The sequence below is a fragment of the Peromyscus maniculatus genome, chromosome 20 (genome assembly GCF_049852395.1).
Source record: "Peromyscus maniculatus bairdii isolate BWxNUB_F1_BW_parent chromosome 20, HU_Pman_BW_mat_3.1, whole genome shotgun sequence".
NCBI lineage: Eukaryota > Metazoa > Chordata > Mammalia > Rodentia > Cricetidae > Peromyscus > Peromyscus maniculatus.
This window is the reverse complement of record NC_134871.1, coordinates 48,701,057-48,719,491: the sequence shown is the minus strand read 5'-3', so window position 1 is coordinate 48,719,491 and position 18,435 is coordinate 48,701,057. Positions and strand designations below refer to the sequence as shown.

The 18,435-nt window shown below is 52.9% G+C and overlaps 1 protein-coding gene across 3 annotated transcripts in view; it reads left to right on the top strand.

Annotated features, from left to right (window-relative positions):
- Positions 1 to 18,435, top strand: part of Tmem184b (transmembrane protein 184B) — a 42,367-nt gene that overhangs the window by 784 nt on the left and 23,148 nt on the right. Inside the window, exon 1 of one of the 3 annotated variants that reach the window (XM_076556330.1) lies at positions 5,560 to 6,262. The exons of the other annotated variants lie outside the window; for them this stretch is intronic. The gene's annotated coding sequence lies outside the window, so the exon portion shown is untranslated. Of the gene's footprint in view, positions 1 to 5,559; positions 6,263 to 18,435 lie in introns of those variants that run through there. 3 annotated transcript variants of the gene reach the window in all.

The window sequence follows — 18,435 nt, the reverse complement described above, 5'->3', positions numbered from 1 at the left end:
TTGCAGGCCGTGGTGGGGCAAAGCAGGTGTCTCCCTGCCTGATACCTCTGTGTGAGGTGAAGGGCCATGTATTATTCATCTGACTGCCAGGTGCTGTATGTAAGGAGAGAAGTAGCAATCTGTGCCCTGGAGGCTAATGCTGCAGACTCCGCCACCACACACACACACACACACACACACACTCAGCAGCCGGAGCAGCATCAGAGGTACAGGTCTTGGAGGTCCGGATTTCTTTTTTTCTTTTGTTTGTTTTGTTTTTAAAGACAGGGTTTCTCTGTGTAGCCCTGGCTGTCCTAGAACTCACTTTGTAGACCACGCTGGCCTCAAACTCAGAGATCCACCTGCCCCTGTCTCCTGCCTCCTGAGACCTGGGATCAAAGGTGTGTGCCACCACAGCTGAGGTCTGGCTTTCTTGACAGGCTGTTGGCAGCATCCCTTCCCACGTCAACAAGTTTGGTGGGCTCTTGGGCTCTATATGTTTGAACATCTTGAGAGTTCTGTGTTGTGCCAGAGTCAGAAGGGTGTGGGAGCCCCGGAAGCCAGGCTGGTGTTCACCAGGACACAGATGCGATGATCCAGGCATCTGGGAACTCTCGGGTGGTTGGGTAGAATCAGACTTGGACATAAGTAACTACAGGGTTTCCAGAAAGCACAAGACAAAGGCAGAAGAATACAGAGGTGGGTTTAGTGCTGGGTATGGGGAGGGGGAACAGGCCAGCAAAAAAGACTTCAGCGCAAAGGGACAGTTGAGCCCAAGCTGGGTGACTGACATTCCTCAGGGCCGTTTTGCCTCCCATGTTTATTTTCCCAGTTCGTTCTCACAGCAGCCCTGTGAGCAAAGTATTGTGCATAGTTGTTGGATGAGGAAACTGAGGCAGCGAGGGGATTAGTGACTCACTTGTCAGTGTGATACAAGTAGGCTCTGGTGGACTCCGTCATCCTTGAGTCAGGGACTGTCTTGTCAGGTTGCCTTGGAACTTACTGAGCATCTGCTGTGTGCCGGGCTCAGGGCTCTCTCCAGTTCTGCTCTGCTCATTCTCTCCTTGCAGTCCCTGGGGTAGAAGACCTGCTACCTGCCTCTAGAGGCTCCCAGTCTGTCGGGGAGGTGGACATGGATGGTGACCCCATTGGCCGGTGTGAGTGGAGAGGCTCTATATATCTCCCAGGGGCTGACCTGGGTGCCCTTTTGCAGTCCTGGGGGATGGGTTCTAAGTTGCTCCCAGGGTAGTGGGGTTGTACTAGGAAAGAACAGAAGAGCTTCTAGATGGGAAGGACGTGAGTAAGCAGCTTGTCCTAGTTCTGTGGACCTGGACTCTTGTCTAGGGGTTGCTTTCTCCCTTTCTCTCTTTTTTTCTAAAAGTCCTGTGCACTGACTCGGGCTCAGGCACTCCAGGCAGGGCTGTGCCCCCCCGCGCTATGTCCCCAGCTCGCCTCCCGTTCTGTCTTTGAGGTTTTGCTCCTGTTGGCTGGCCGGCCTGCCCAGTCCTCTCCCCAAGAGGGGCTCAGTGCTATTTCCAGTCCCTGTTGTGCTCGTTTCTCTCCCTCCGTTCCCTGGAGGAGAAACGGCTCGGCAAGGCAGGTACAGCCCTTGATTGTTTTGAAAGCAGCGAGTAGGCAGCAAATGAGATTGGGGATTTGGTGTGAGTGCTGGGAGGCCGGGAGCTGGGCTCTCAGAGTTCTCTGTGGGGTCTGCCCCAGGACCTTGGCTGAGGCTTTGGGGGGTGGGGCAGCAAATAACTTCCTGAATATCTCCTGTGTGCCCTGAATTTGCTGGCCATCAGGGAAGGGAGGCCAGAGTCCTGGGTTGCCCCCCCTGTCCAAGGCTGTGGTTGGCCGAGGTAGCCCAGCGTGTAACTAATGCATTTGAGACAGTGCTCTCTACCTGTGGTAGGAAGAGGGCTCTGAAAGGGGCCAGAGGAAGAGGAACAACGGCTTGTTACTCTGAGCCAGGCCCAGTCCCAAGTGCTCCCGTGAATTATCTTTCCATCGTCCAGCGCGGGAGGTGGGGCTCACCTTTCAGATCACAGGTGAGCTTTGCCCTCTCCCTCTGTCATGGGGTGTGCTGCATGCCTTCCCGGTCCTGAAGGACTGGGGGTTCGGTACTAAGGAGGAAGAGGAGAGCTCTAGGCCGCAGGCAGGAGCCCTGAGCAGATGTGGAGGCCTGTCATGCTTCCCCTCTCAGAGGGTTTTGATTCGATCCTGGTGTGGTCAACAAAGAGCCTTTGAAACTTTGAGAGGAAGTGACATGCACTGCCCTGTATCGTGAGGCCATATCGTCAGCCTGCATCTTGCTTCCTTCATTCTGGCAAATAACTCCAAGATGACCTGCCTCCTTCCTGTTGGCTGCCCCTTGGGTCCCTAGTTTCTCTGTAGTCTTTGCTTCTGTTTTTCTTTTGCATCTTCTGGGCTGAAGGTCCCTGTGCCCCAGGCCAGGCCTCTGGACCCTCCCTTATACCGTTGCCTGCTGGCCTCTTCTGGTCTCTGTCATTCGGCTCCACTGAACAAAAACTTGTTTTGTTTTGGTTGGTTGGTTGGTTTTTTTGAGCAGGGTCTCATGTATTTCAGGCAGAACTTGAATTCACTATGTGGCTGAGGATGACCTTGAACTTCTGATCCCCCTGCCTTTGCCTCCCAATGCCCAGGATCACGGGCATGTGCCACCTGCGCAGCGTATGTAGTAATGCACATGCCAGGGAGGCACTTTATCCACTGAGCCAGCCCTGGACTTGTTTTCTTAAGGATTGAACTCCCGATTCTCCCAGGTCTCCTGGGGTCATAGCTTCTCGTGTCACAGATCTCAAGTATCCTTGGGAGGTATGGTCTGTCTCCCACTGTCCATGCTTGGAGCACTTAGCGCTATGAACGTAGGCAGAAAGGAGCAGTGGATAGAGCCAGTACTGGGGCCAGGCAAGCTGGATATAGCTGCAGGCTTTCCTCTGAGCTCCGTGAAGACATGCCTGCTCCACTTTGCCAGGGGCTGGGTGGGCTGGCATTTGATGAAGAATTAGACACCATCCCTTCTCTGGACAGCGGCTATGAGATTTACATACTCCACTAGGGGGTCTTTGCAGACTACTGCTGAAACACAGCTGTGTGAGGAGGTGGGGACACATGGGCTGTGGGATGTGAGCATGAGAGTTGGGGGAGATTGTCCAGTTGAGTGCCCTAGGGTAAGCAGTTGAGAGTTGAGGAATCTGGGCCAGCGCTGGCCCAGTGGGTAAAAAGCACTTGCTGTGCAGGCCTGGTGACCCGGCTTTGATCCCCAGGGCCTGTGGTGGACGGAGAGAACCAGCCCCTGAAAGTCGTCCTCTGATATCCACATGTGTGCTGTGGCATTCTGTGTCCACCTTCACACACACACACACACACACACACACACACACACACACACACGTAATAATAAAACTAGAGTTTAAAATTAGAGATTTCATAGGTGCATTGGAAATGGTCAGTGAGAGCAGAAGAGAGGGAGCTAGTGAGCTGAGCAGTTCTGGTGACCTGGAAAGAGAATTAGGAATTGCAGGTCAAATCCCTGCTTTTATTAGCACTGTGTCCTTGGGCACGTTTCTTACGAGGTGTAACTCATGGTTTTTAAAATAAAGATAGCCAGGCATGGTGGCACACACACCTTTAATCCCAGCACTCTGGAGGCAGGGGCACAGCAGATGGATCTCCAAGTTCTCTGCCAGCCTGGTCTACATAGCAAGTTCCAGGACAGCCAGGCTGCAGAGTGAGACTTTGTTTTATTGAGATGATGGTTTGTCTCAAACTATAAAGCAATAAATTAGATAAAAGATAAAGCTAAGGTGGTAGTATTGTTGCACATTATGTAATCCTACTACTTGGGAGGTTGAGGCAGGAGGATGAGGTCAAGGCCAGCCCGGGGAAGGACAGGAGCTGCAGTTCGCCTCATCTGTAGAATGCAGGTGCCGAAAGCACTGGCATCATAGGGCATCGTGACCCAAAGTTTGCATTGGTGCACGGCATGTACATGGGGGCTAGAGGTCAGCCTTGAGTGTTGCTCCTCATCCACCCTGGTTTTTACCACAGGTCTCTCTCACTAGGGCCTGGGGCTCTCCAATCAGGTTAGGCAGACTGGCAGGGAGCCCCCAGGGACTTGCCTGTCCCTGCCTCTCCAGTCTAGAATAACAAGTGTTTTACGTAGGTACTGGGGACCGAACTCAGATCCTCAGGCTTGTGTGGCTAGGACTTTTCCAACCAAGCTGTCTTTCCTGTTCTTACCAGCTTTTACTGTTGGCTTGCAGGCTGTTTAATTTCTTCAGGTATCCTGTGTGTCAGGCAGTTTGTGGGGAGCTGATCCAGCTGGGGAGAGAGACACCAGCTGCAGGGCAGTTATAATTGTCCTGGATGCTCTGAGGGTATATTCCTGCCTGGGCAGGTGCTCTCCTGATGAGGTGACAGTTAGGATGTCACTGTGTGGGAAGGCGGAGAAAGTAAGCTTCGGGCAGAGGGAGCAGCTTGGACAAAGGTCTGGATCGATGTCACAAAACCAACCCCGTGGCCCTACAAATGGGCATAACCTTATAAATAATTACCTAGCAGAACTGTCATTAATGTTCATTGAAGGTGATTTCTGCCTCACAGAGACCAGAAAGGGAAGAAGTGGAGTTGGGAGCATCATGGAGGGGTCTGGGTGGGCCCCTGGTTTTAGGTTTTCTCCTGAATCCTGAATCCTCCTGTGCTATTTCTGCTGTATGGACTGTGGGATATATGTCTTGCCCAACACACACTGAGAAATCACTGGCAGTGTTTTTGTTTTTTGTTTATTTGTTTTGTTTTGTGTTTTCGAGACCAGTCTGTCTGCATAACCCTGGCTGGCTTGGAACTCTCTACATGACTAGGCTGGCCTTGAACTCACAGAGATCTACCTGTTTTTGCCTCCCAAGTGCTGGGATTAAAGGTGTATACCACCATACCTAGTTTGTTTGTTTGTTTGTTTGAGGCAAGGTGTGATGTAGCCCAGGCTGGCTCAGCTCCTGATCTTGCCCTCACCTTCTGAGTGCTAGTTAGTATGTACCACCGTGTCCAGCTCAGAAGGGGTCTGTCTGTTAGGACTGAGGTTGCATCATTGGGGCGGGCAGTGCCCAGTCTCTACCTACAGGGGTGAGGGAGGCCTCAGGCTGGCGAGAAGGCAGGAAGCCCAGCAGACACCCCCTTTTCCTCCTCTGGAGTGGAAACCGGAGGGGGAAGATCCCACCCAGAAAGCTTTTGTGCCTGACCGGCGTCACTTCCAGCTCTCCTGTGTGTTAGTCACACAAAGATAGAAACACCGTCTTAGCAAGGAGGTCTGCCACAGGGATCTGGTGCTGTGGCCTGTGCCCTGCTGGCGCCAGTGGAGTGGCTCCTGATGACTGAAGCCGCCCTGGGCCACAGGAGACCCAGTTTAACCCTCCAAGCTCCCCCATAAAAGAAGGAATTGCCTCTGAGTTTGGTGTTGAGTTTGAAGTTCACTCTAGGTAGGAGCTCACACCGCCTCACTGTTTACTGAGTGTGAGGTCACAAGCATTTGCCTAGGTTGTTAGGAAGTTGGCCACAGGTAGAGAAGAGCGATCCATGGTCCTGGTGCTTTGCTTGCAGTTCTGTGGGAAAGATGAGGTCTCCAGCCTCCATCCTGGCCAGTGCTGTGGCCTGAATGATGGACAGGGCATTGGCAGAGCTAGAAACTGGAGTGACCTTGGGCAGACCACTTGCTAGTCCTAAGCTTTACTTCACAGTGGGTTCTTAGCCCTCTGTCCACCTCCCTGTGCCAGGTAGCTTCCCAGGTCAAAAAGCCTGGTCACCGGGATAAGGGACACACCCAGTTTGGAGGGTTGACAGGTCACATGGTTGTGAAGAAGGGTGTACACACACCTGTTGCTTCTGTCACAACCTGAAGTCTGAACAGTGATCTTGTGAAGACTCTGTTTCACAAGTCCTTCACGCTGGTGTCACGGCCTGTTCCAAGATGGCTGTTCTCCTCTTTCCCCTCCTCACTGAGCTGATTGCATCTGTCACTCTGAAAGGGATTTTCAGGTCAAATGCCTTCCCCACCCTGAGGATACAGCACCTGCATTTTTCTCCTGGTGAACACCTATGGGCAAGATCCCCAGAAGGGGCCCTGTCCTGTAGCAAATGGCTGAGGACTTCACTCTACGGGCGCAGCTGTTCTCCAAGGCTGGTGGGTCATTTACAGAAGAGCTCTGAAGGCACTGCTCTAGCCTCTGGTTTGCTGGTTTGCATCTCTGTTTATCTCCTGTGAGCAGTAAGTGGAGGATCCCAGCAGCACCCACTGTGGGTGTCTGCACAGCACTGTGATGGGTGTTAGCAAAGGTGTGTGTGTGTGTGTGATCATTTTTATAGTGTTAATGTTGCCATGTAATTACCCTAATTCCATCCTCAACATGATTTGTGTAGGGCTTTGCAAATTCCACTTCCCAGTGGTCTTGGCCCTGGGAATCATTAATCTTGTTCTGTGGATGGAGAGGCTGAGACTCAGAGGGTGAATTGCCTGTGGTCCTAGGAAGGAAGTACCAGGCTTTCTGACTCTTCCTGGCCTGACCTGAGTGTCCACCAATGTTGCTGTCCCCCAGATAGCTTGCAGCCTCCTGGGAAAGCCTGGAATACCAAGTTGCTAGAGGTGGAAAATGTATAATGAGGGTCCTGGTTGATCTGTGGGGACCCAGGAGGCAGCAGCAGTCTGCTCTGCCTAGGGTGGGCTGGTGGGCAGTTGAGCCAGAATGGTAGATAGTGGGTCATCGCGTTGGAGAGGGAGGGAAGACCTTCAGATGGGGGGGCCATGCGGAGCACACACGGAGGCCTGGGACACAGGCAGCCGACAGAGCACGAGGTGGAGTGAGCCTTCTTTCATGGTTTGGGGTTCTGCCTCACCCCCAGGAAGGCATTGCGTGATGCATGAATGAGTGTGGTTTAGGGGAGCGGGAATGTGACAGTCGGGATTTGCCTCAGCTGAATCTTTGCTCTGTGAAGCAGCCACAGAGCAGTTAGGGACCGTGGTGTTTGGAGGTCCTGGATGTCTCTGTCAGGTGAGGGCCCGTGTGTGGAGACAGGTGCGCTGCCTGGCTCTCCAGTGGAGGTCTCTCCCACTCAGCTAGGGGCAGGAGACATTTCCTTTCATCCACACTTTCTAGTAGCTGGGCCTGTTTTAGGGAAGAGGAGGAAGCCAGGTCCTGCTGGTCACACATCCTCGGTTGCCCTCATTCTCGGGGAGGACACTTTGATTCCTGCCTGAGATGGCCCCCATCCCCCAGGACTGCCTGGCTGGAGGGCGATGCTTGGGAGGGTGGCTGTTGGGCACATGAGTTATGTAACAGGTAGTGACGGACCGGGAGTAGGGAGGGCGAATGTCATGTCCTGTGAGTGTTCGCATGACGGTGATGTCCCCACAGCTTTGGCAGGAGGTGTGACAAGAGGTGCTTTTCTCTCACTTGGGGAGGCTAGACTGGAAGCTCAAGCCCCTCGGTTCTCTGTCCCACTCCTCTGCCGGGCCCACCTGATCCTCCGCTGCACACTGGTACCTTCGTCCAGAGACGTCTGTTATAGCTGCCGGTCAGGGCATCAGAGCTGGAGCTGGGAAGGGACGACAGTCTGGGTCTGGTCTTTCCGTTCTTCCTTTTTGGCAATGCTAGGGATGGCCCCTGGAGCCTGTGCATTGCTAGGCAAGGGCTCCACCGCTGAGCTGCACCCCCAGCCCTGGGGCTCCCCTTTTATGTGTAGGTGAGAAAAGTGAGTTCATAGGCAGAGCACTGAGCAGGTTGAGTCTGACCTAGGTCCAGTACCATTTCCTCACTCCTTATCTGTTGAAAACTCAGCTTTTCTCTGCCATTCCCCCCCACCACCACCTCAAGTGTCCTTCTCAACACCAAGACTCGTCCCTAGGTGAACTGAAGTGTACTCCGCCTCTGTTTGAAAGGTACGTTTCTGAACCTCCAGAAGCTACACGAGGAATTAGCCTACAGAAGTGTCACCATGAGAGAGTACATAAAAGGGGAGACCCGGGCCACCCCTTCATGAGCAGCCAGCCTCACTTAGGCCCCCTGACCTCATCCAGTAAAAACACACACTTAGTTTTCACAAAAGGGTCTGAGAAGGAACGTGTGGGGTTCCCTAGGAAATAGGACCTCCAGCTCCCCAACTGCTGTTGGCTGAGTTTAAGTCCCTGCTTTGGTCAGCTCGCTTCCTCCACAGCCTCCAGGGCTTTCCCCATGGGCAGCTAATGCCTGGGTGTCTCAGGCCCCCCTCTAGTGCCCCCCCCCCAGCCCTGCTTGCTTGAGAAGCTGCTTTTTGAGCTACTGCTGTCCCTGATGCCCCACCTCCACACCCACGCTCACCCTGCTCCTCGGCCACTCTCCTTCCCTCCGTAGCCGCCCTGGGTACCAGTTCCGTGTCCACGAGTGTCTGCTCTGCACTGCCCTCTGCCCTTCCCACAGCCTTGTCTACTCCCTGCTGCTGTCACGTAGAACTGTCGACATTGTCTCAGGTACCCCATTCTTCCCTGGGCCCCCTCGTGGTCATTTACCCTCCCAGGTGAGAACTGCTCACGGCTCAGTACCTGGGAGTCGGCTGCCTGCTTTGAGCATCCGGTGCCTGGCCGTGCAAGGCTCTGGTGCCCGGCTGCCCCTCCGTGTGTCAGGAGGGCCGTCTGTCCAGCTTTGTAGAACTGGCCTTTGTTCTTTTCCACTGCTGTGGACATGTCCTCTGGCTGAGCTCGATGCTGTTTGTGTAGCCTTCCCCGTGTGGACAGGCAGCTGGCCTGGGGCCTCTTCTGCTCTTGTCTCCAGCCCCATGCACACACTGTTGTGTATGCACCAGCGTGGGTTGCCTGCTCTCTGCACATTTGCCAATGGCGTTTATTGGTTGGGCTTTGCCACCTTCTGATCCTGGACTGAAGGGAGGCTTCTGCTGACAGCATCTTAGGGAATGGGCACCTGCACCCGTCTTTGTTGAGGCAGCCTGCTCCCCAAAGGCTGTGGGGCTGTTGGGGTTCAGGGTTCTGCAGCCATGTGCTCAGTACTAGATGGGATATTAGCTAGCTTTCACTTTAGAGAGGCTCCAAAGCTAAGCCCTAGAGGCTGCACATTGATCTGCTTGTTCTCAGCGTGGAAGAGAACTGAGTAACCAGAACTCAGCCTAGTACTGTTGAAAACAAAAAACAAAAACAGAGTTTGTTTGCTGGGCATGATGGTGCATGCCTTTAATCTCAGTGCTCTGGAGACGAGGCAGGCAGATCAGAAACAGCTTGCCTTGTCTACATAGAGAGTTCTAGGTCAGCCAAGGCTACGTAGTGAGACCCTGTCTTAGAGAAACCAACAACAAAACCAAAAACCCCCACTGAATTCGGGGCTGGAAAGAGGACTCAGTGGTTTAGAGCACTTGCTCTTGCAGAGGACCCGGGTTCCATTCCCAGCACCCACATGGTGCTCACAACCATCCTAACTGCAGTTCCAGGGGATCCATTTCCTCTTCTGATCTCCACAGGCACTAGGCATGCATGTGGTACACAGACATAACATGCCGAAGAAATGTTCACATACATACAATCAAATACATTAAAAAAGTAAACAAAACAACAGCAAAGACCCGAAGCAAAGGCACTGATTGCAAAGCAGTTCTAAGTAACCCCTTGCTGAGGACCGGCTCCTCTCTTGTTGCCTCTTGCTTCAACGTCCCCGCCCCCGCAAGTGGCAGACAGGCCCAGGTTGGGTAAATTTTCCTCCCTGCTTCAGGGAATGTGGGCTGGGAGAAGGGGGTGTGGAGCCTCCACAGTGGACTGTCTGGGGGTGTTGATGGGGAATAGCATGTGGGGGAGGTGGACCCCTGTACTGTCGTGAGGCATGTGACCTTTTTCAGAAGGCTTGCCAGGCAGAGCTGCCAGCTGCTGGCCAGCCACTCTTTCCTCTAATCCCCTCTGGAGAAGGGCCAGCCTGTGGCTGTTGTCTGTCTCTGATGTGGGTCAGCCTCACTCCAAAGGCAGCCACTGGAGGTGACCAAGCCGAGCAGCTCCCCGAGGCCAAAGGGTTTCTGCATTCCCAGGCTGTAGGCTCAGGAGCAGGGAGCCCCTATGGGGGGCGAGGAGGAGGCGTGTAAAAATGGACGCTCCTCCAAGGGATAAAACAAATAAGAAGCAAACTCTCTCTTAGGGTGTGTGTATTCACATTCCAGAGAAGTGCCTGCCCACCTGTTGCCAGGACAGCCTGTGGGCGGCAGCTGCCTGAGCAGGCATTCCAGGGCTACAGCTTGCAAGGGTTCAGATCTGAAATGAATGAGCAGATAGCTGGCTGGGTGTTGTGGCTCATGCTTAACCCAACACTCACGCTGAGGCAGGGGGATCAACCTGAGTTCAAGCCAGCTTGGGCTACAGTGAAACCTTGTCTCAAGAAAGAGGGAGGGCTTGGTGGATAAGAGTGCTTGCTGCATGCACAGCCATGAGGACCCGAGTTTGGATCCCAGCGCGCACTGAAGCTGGCTGTGATCTCAGCATGCAGTTGTAGCCAGTGCTGGGGTGGGGGTCTGAGCCAGGAGGATTGCTGGAGTTTGCTGGCTGCGGCCATAGCCAGAACACATGAACTCCAGGTTTAGAGAGAGCGCTTTCCTCAGAGGAATACCTGACACCTTACTGTCTGTTTGCATGTGTGTAATACATACAGAGACAGCACACACACATGTACCATATACATACATGTACTACACACTTACACCATATTCACATCCACACAACACACATACATATACCACAGATACACCATCAACACACCATGTACACCACATATTCACCCTACATGTACCCCATATACACATAGCCCACATATACCACATACACACGCACCAAACGGACATATGCCATATGTAGACACACACACACACACACACACACACACACACACACACACACACACACACGATTTGAAGACCAGTGACCAGAGGTAGGGCCAGCCTGGGCTCAGAGACTGACAGGAATGTGACACCCCACCCCACACCCCGTGATGGGAGGACGTGGTGCAGTGAGACCAGTAATAGTAACGGTGGTAGCATGTGGTACCTGCATCCTGTTCTTTCCTGAAAGCTCCCCTCACTTGGGTGTGACTGTGCCCTTAGTGCCAAGCAGGGAAAGGTTGCATAATTCGTCTCTGACACACAGCTGGAGTGGCAGAGCTTGGAGCCAGGTGTAGGTGATGTAGCTCCAAGGCTCAGGGTTGAAGAAGGTCAGGCAGTGTGACGAGGGCGGTGTGAGGAGGGTGTCCTCACGGAGGGACCAGTGCCCTGTCTTTTCCTAGCGGAGGCTGAAGGTGGGGCATGGGTTGGGGGAGGGGGAGCTTTACGGAGTTGGTTTCTGGATTTGACATAGTTTGTTGGCCAGGGCCTGGTTGAATTTTATTGCAGACCTTCCTTCCTGTTTCCCACCGAGTCTGTGCTCTCGAGTCTCTTCTGGCTCGGATCCAGCTCCCTTGACCCTCTGATGAACGGTAGAGGGGACACTGTGCTGGCTGCCCCTTGTTTTGGAGCTGGGTTTGCTCAGGCTCGATTCCTTCTTTCCCATTAGCCCCAGGCCCCAGCCCCAACAGGAGCCCTGCCTGTGTCATGGTGGCCCCCCAGGGGCTCCGTCTGGGCGCTCTGACCAGATGAGCGAGCTCTATCTCACATGTGTCTAGAAGGCCGTATGTGGCGTGTCACACTGCCTTGCACTGCCCCTGTGTGAGGCCTTCTTGCACAAGCCTGCTCAGAAATCAAGAGGACCCAGGCTAGCTCCACACCACTGTCCATGCTGTGACCCCTCCCCCAAAGCAGTGTTCGGCAGTTCCTTTCCAGCCTCCACACCCTCGCTGTCAGCCAGCCTCAGCTCCATAGCCCCTGCTCTCATGGAGCTCCTCTCACTGGGAAGGCAGGTGTCGAGTGACCAGATAGCGTCGGAGTTGAAAAGACTGAGAGAAAAGACCGGGCCAGCGAAGATGTGACACCGTGGATGTGATAGAGGGTGGTGATGTGCACGAAGTTGGAGACAGAGTTCTTTAGTGAAAATGGTAGAACATTCTAGACCCCAAGGCAGGTGCTCTAAGACATGACCTTTGACCTCCAGAAGGCTGCAGTGTTGTCGTGGAGAAGGCAGGAGGAGCTCCCCTGTGGTCAGTGTCCCTCATCAAGGAACTTCCTTCCTCCAAAAGGAGCTAGCCCCTTGCCAGAGTGTTCCAGTTGGTGAAAGCATCTGTCTTCACAGCTTCACTGTCGTGTGCCCTGCCAGGCTGTAACAGTCCTTTGCTCTCCTTGGTGTGGCCTTTCCAGGCCGGAAGATGGATGTGACTCAGCTCCCATCCTCTGCCCTCTCCGTACCTCCCTCCAGCCGCACACTCGGGTGCTCAAGCTGCAAAGTGCTCACACATGTGGGGTGGTAGGGTTTCTGTTGCTGATGCTCAGACAGGAGGCTGGGAAGGAGACCAGAGGCCTGGGTCGCTGAGGAGTCAAAGACTACAGCCCACTCCTGACAGTTCCGAGTGGACGTAGAAGTCAGTCCTTGTAGCTCCAGGGCTCCACAGCCATGCCCCTTCTCCACCATGGCAGACTCTAGATCTTGCAGAAACCACAGATGTTCCTCCTCACTCAGCAGCAGACTCATTTCCCAGCAAAAATCTGACCTGAATTGATGTGAGGCTAATTATAACCTTTAAAAAGACTGTACCCAGGTGGGTGAGCTCCATTTTCCGCTGTGGGAATGCTGTGCACGGGAGGCTTAGGGGTTTGCCTAGACCCTGTGTGAATGTCAGACCACGTGCAACACTGTAACCTATTTACTTACTTACTTACTATTTAATTGTGTTGAAACAGTGTCACACACCTCAGGCTGCCCTCAAACTCAGTGTAGCCAACAGAAGTCTTAAGCTTCCACCTCCACCTCTAGCTCTGGGGTTACAGACATGAGCCACTATGTCTAGTGTATACGCTAGGGATGGAATCCAGGGTGCTGTGCACGCCGAGCAACCATTGTAACCACCGAGGCATGTCCCCAGCCCCAATACCCTTTTAAAAGATAATTCTGGTTTGCTAAGCTCATTGGCTCAAAGGCCATGGCAACAGGACAGTACGTACCTTTGCTCTGCTCCCAAGATAAGAGCCTGCTCACTTGTTTGGTCCAGCTCAGGTGACAGCACAGATTCCAGCTCAGCCACCCAGGACTCAGTACCGGGGACAAAGTACCAGATTGAGGCCTGGCCTCGTCAGAGTTGCAGGCTGGTGGGGGAGTGGTGGATGGTGGGGTGACATCCCAGCTTGAGGCCTGGCCTCTTCACAGTTGCAGGCTGGCAGGTGATGTTGAGGTCCACAGAGGTTTCCTAGTGAGATCTGAGCTTGCTTTACCCAGCAGGACTGCATAAGGGGATGGATTGACCATGTGCTTGGTTACCAGGTGTTTGGAAAGGTCTACACTTGCCTGTGTCGTGCCATATTCTTTGATCTAGCAAGGGGAGGTCTTTTGCCCCTCCCCTTGGCATTCCTTTAGCAGAGACAGAAGGGGCTGGTGGGTTTTGACCTAGACCCTCCCGAGGCTATCCTGTGTTTCTATCTGTCTCTCTCCCTTCTATATTTCTATCTAAATATTTCTCACTTCTCCCTACTCAAGAGTACCTTGGGGGAAAAAGTGGGAGCAGGTCCCCCACAAGGTGAGTGGTGGGTGATGGGTGACAGTACCCACTGGCAGGTGGGCCGCTGGAGGGACCCAGCAAGTGCTTGGCTCTAGTTCCTGTGTGATCTGCAGCCTGGGACCAAGGGGGCTAAGGGAATGTGCTAGAGAAGTAAGGACAGAGACCTCTGCAGGAAGATGCGCCATGCAAGTGACCTTTGCTCGCTGTGCCTGTACACTTTTATCAGCAACAGAACCCCCAAACTTGCCATGCTTCTGATCTTAGCACTCCAGAGGCAGAAACAGGTAGATCTCTGAGATCCAGGCTAGCCATGGCTGTATAGTGAGACCCTGTCTCAAAACAAAACAAACAAAGACCAGATGTGGGCTGTAGGATGGTTCAGTGGGTAGAGAGCCCTTTCTGTTTCAACCATGAGGACCTGTGTTTGGTTCCCCAGCATCCATATAAAAAGCCAGCTGTGGCCTGCATGCCAGTTACCCCAGCATAAGTGGGGCAAGATTGTTGGGACTTGCTGTCAATCTAGCCAGAAAACAGCGAGCTCCAGGTTCACTGAGGGACCTGTCCCAAGGGAACAAGGCAGAGAGCAATAGAGGGTACCTGACCCCTCCCTCCTCCATTCCTGCACATGTGCACATGGGTGCACACACAAACAGCACACATGCACAGCTGGACAAACACCAGGCTTTTTGAGCATGCACCTCCTGTGTTTGGGTTTTGATGTACTGAGTAGTATAGACAACTCACCCTTCCCATTCCATTGTAACTGTAAGACCCATTCGGCACTGAGGTCACAAGACAAGCTGAAGATGTCATGAGTTTTAAAGTTGGTGTCACTGATGGGTGCAAGCCCTCCGGCTTCCCAGGCCAGTGCATTCTGGCAATGTGAGCTTTAGCGCAGTGAGGAAGGAAGCCTCTGGAAGGCCCGACTCTGCCATCCATGTTTCCATGCCCGGTTTTCTTGGCTGCCTTCCCTGACAAAGCTCCCTGCCCTCCACATGCCGCAATAGACAGTGCTTCTCCCGGGCTCTTCTCAGATCAGGTTATTCACGCCCATCCCAGCCAGTGACTGTGTAAAGGAATTGAGAGTTTAGCTGGAACATCTCCATTTCCTGTCATTCAGGTGTTTTTATTCACCAGACAGGCATTTGCTTCTAGGTCTCTAACACAGCTGAGATTCGCTGGGAGGTTTTTTAATCAGCTAAAAAAATTCTACTTCGTAGTATCTTAAAATTTCAGATTTGAAAACTTTTAAATTTTTTAATCTATGTGAGATACAGCTTTTATTTTTTTAATCTATGTGAGATACAGCTTTGGTCACAAAGCCTTGCACCAGTAGAACCGTCCATGCTTGTAGCCTCTGCCGGTGGCGGCCTAGGGCCTCTAAACCAGGGCTCTTTCCTGTGAAGGAGTGTCCCACGTGCCTGAGGGCTGACCTCCTACAGCCAGTGTAGAACTAAGTGTCCACACGTGGGGCAGTTTACTCTTCTTTTTGGTGCTTAAGATGGAAGCACCTGGCATTGAGTCCAGCCTCAGTTTCCCTATTGTTAGGTTTAGCCACTCAGGTTGCTTTCCTGCAAGGTAAGGAGACAGTTTCTCCCGTAGGTGTTTCCAGAGTCACTCAATTTCAGCTTTTGTGGAGGTTTTCATGTTCTGCCTAGTGAGTGTTTCATTATGGAAAATTCCTTACATGCTGAAAAGCCGGTCTCTCCCGCCCCAGAGTCTTAGCAGTTACTCCATATGATCTTATTCCATCTTTCTCTCTTCCAAACTGGATGCTGTGCTCAGGCTTTAGGGGCCGAGGCAGGAGATTTTTTTTTTTTTTTTTTCCTTTTTGAGACAGTCTCATGTAGCCCAATCTGGCCTTGAACCTGCTAAGTAGCAGGGGATGGTGTTGAACTCTGTCTCCCAAGTGCTGGGATTCCCAGCGTGTACTACCATCCATTTCTGTGTGGTGCTGGTGGCTGAACCTAGACCTTCAGGCATGCTAGGCGAGCGCTTTACCAACTAAGCCTCACCCCAGTCCAGAGGACCCCTTGAACACAGGACACAGGATTTAAGGCCAGCCTTGGGCAGTGGGGATGGGCGTGGGATATAGCATCATGCTATTTTTTTTTCCCACATAATAGGCCAATATGCATCTCTACATGCTGGAGACTTTAAAATCTTTAAAATCTGGGGGCTAGAGGTGGCTCAGCGGTTAAGAACACTTGTTTCTCCTGAAGAAGACCCAGGTTCAGTCCCCAGCACCCACACAGAGGCCCATAACTCTACTCCTGGTGGATCTGGCACCGTCCTGTGGCCTCCGGGGGTCCCAGGTACACATGTGGTGACATAACACATATGCAGACAAAATACTCACACGCATGAAGTAAAATGAAAAAATAACCTAAAAGCAAATACAAAAACCAGCCCTCTGTTTGAAACAAGGAGAGCCCCAGGAAGTCCGGAGCTGTACAGAAGGTGCAGCGCTCCCTCGGTTGGCCATGGCCTTGTTGGCTGTAGCCACACCAGAGTAGTTCATGGAGGCAGTCCACAGGGGGCAGGCAGCAGGAGGGACCAGGCTGTGAGAATTCCTCGGTTCCTCGCCATTGTCGCCGTGGGATGCATGTGTCTGCGTGTCGTTCTGTGTGGTTTGTCTCCTGTGGAATTGTGGGTCCGTCCCCGCTGTCAGGATAGCAGCTGTCTCAGAGCCGGAAGAAACCTGCCTGCACACACTGCTGCTCTCTGTCCCTGGCCTGTGCTCCCTGCCCACCTGAGCTCCCCCTTTACAGCCTTGTCTCACTGAGAAGGGTCTAAGCATATGCCCTGGAGGCAGCCCAGTGCTGGGTGTATTGATACTTTCTCCTTTTACAATTCCTCCTCTTGGCTAGGGTTCCAGTACCAGGCATGACTTCTCGCTTCTCTCTTTTTGAGCAGGTCGTAGTTCAGTTAGAGAGCCGCGGGTCACTGCCACAGTACTTGTGCTGCTACTGCCCCCTTGGGTGCCACACTGTTTGTGGTGGCTCGTGGGCCTCGTGCTTGGGTAGGACTGTTGGTCGCCTCCCTCTTCTGTAAGCTTACGTAACGCCTACAGGTACCATGGACGCTAGTCCCTGAGGAGGCGTTCAGGTTAGCTCGACTCCGGGCCCCTGGGCCTGTGACTGAGGTTCATGGTGTCTTCAGCAGCAGAGGTTAACTTCCCCCTCTGGAGGGCAACCAGGGCCCGTAGTAACAGGCTGAATGTTTCAGGAGTCTCTTGCGTAGCCCTGGTCAACAGAGAGAGCTGCTTGTGACTAGTGTTGGGGTTCTTGTTTTTCTGGACAGAATTCAGTCTGTCTTGTGTAGCCCTTGACTGTCCTGGAACTCACTTTGTAGACCAGGCTGGCCTTGAATTCAGAGCACTGTGATTAAAGGCATGTGCCGCCGCCACCGCCACCACCACAGGCAGACTTTCTCTCCCCCTTTTTTTTTTTTGTTTTTTCGAGACAGGCTTTGGAGCCTATCCTGTATAACAAGCTGGCCTTGAACTCACAGAGATCCGCCTGGCTCTGCCTCCCAAGTGCTGGGATTAAAGGCGTGCACCACCACACCCAGCAACTTTTCCCTTTTTTTTTTTTTTTTTTTTTTTTTTTTTTTTTTTGGTTTTTTTCGAGACAGGGTTTCTCTGTGTAGCTTTGCGCCTTTCCTGGAGCTCACTTGGTAGCCCAGGCTGGCCTCGAACTCACAGAGATCCGCCTGGCTCTGCCTCCCAAGTGCTGGGATTAAAGGCGTGCACCACCACACCCGGCAACTTTCCCCTTTTTTAATGCTGAGTAGTAGTCTGAGATCAGGATGTAGAGATTTTTTCAGTCTTCACCTGTTGATGGACATTTGGGCTGTTCTCGGGCTTTCGAAGGGAGAACAGGCTTATTCCAGCTCCCAGTTCCTGGTTGTAGTCCACCGTGGTGAGGAGGTCAGGCATCAGGCCCTTGAAGCTGCTGGTCAGCACGACATCTTCAGTCGTGTGCGCTTGTACTCAGCTTGCCTTTTCCGCTGTTAGACGGTCAGGACGCCCTGCTTAGGGAAGGGTGTCACCACCATGGGTCAGCCTTCCCACCTCAGTTGACACAATCAAGACAATCCCTGCAGACTCCCATCTTCTGTCAAGTTAACGGTTGATTCTGACCTCACAGCGGTAGGTGAACTCCTGAGCGCAAGTGATCGTCCTGCCCCAGCCTCCTGAGGGTTGGGATTATGGAGCTGTGTAAGAAATGGCCGAAGCATGTTCTGCACTGTCTTCACACCAGTGTGCATTCGGGGTGCGGTTCCTCTGCCTTCTCACCCGCCTTGGCACCGACACTGTTTCTCATTTTGTAGTTCTGGGGTACCTCAGTGTGACGTTCATTTTTTTCTCCATTATCTTTTGAGGTTGTGCTCACCGGCTGTGTATCTACTTAGCCAATGCTCTTCGTGTCTCTTGTCTCTTTTCAGGTTGGAATGTGTAGTTGAGCTTTTGACTGTTTGTTCGCCCAGGATGCTGGCAGTTCCCCAGGTTTGTGCTGCAGACACTCTCCGCCTGCAGTGCATCTTTCACAGTATGAAAGCGTTCACTCTTTCTTTCTCCCCTTTCTTAATCAGAGACTTGGAGGTGATTAAGGAAAGATATTTTTAGCTGGCAGTGGTGGCACACGCCTTAAATCCCAGCACTCGGGAGGCAGAGGCAGGTGGATCTCTGTGAGTTCCAGGCCAGCCTGGTCAACAAAGTAAGTTCCAGGAAAGGCGCAAAGCTACACAGAGAAACCCTGTCTGGAAAAACACACAGATGAACACC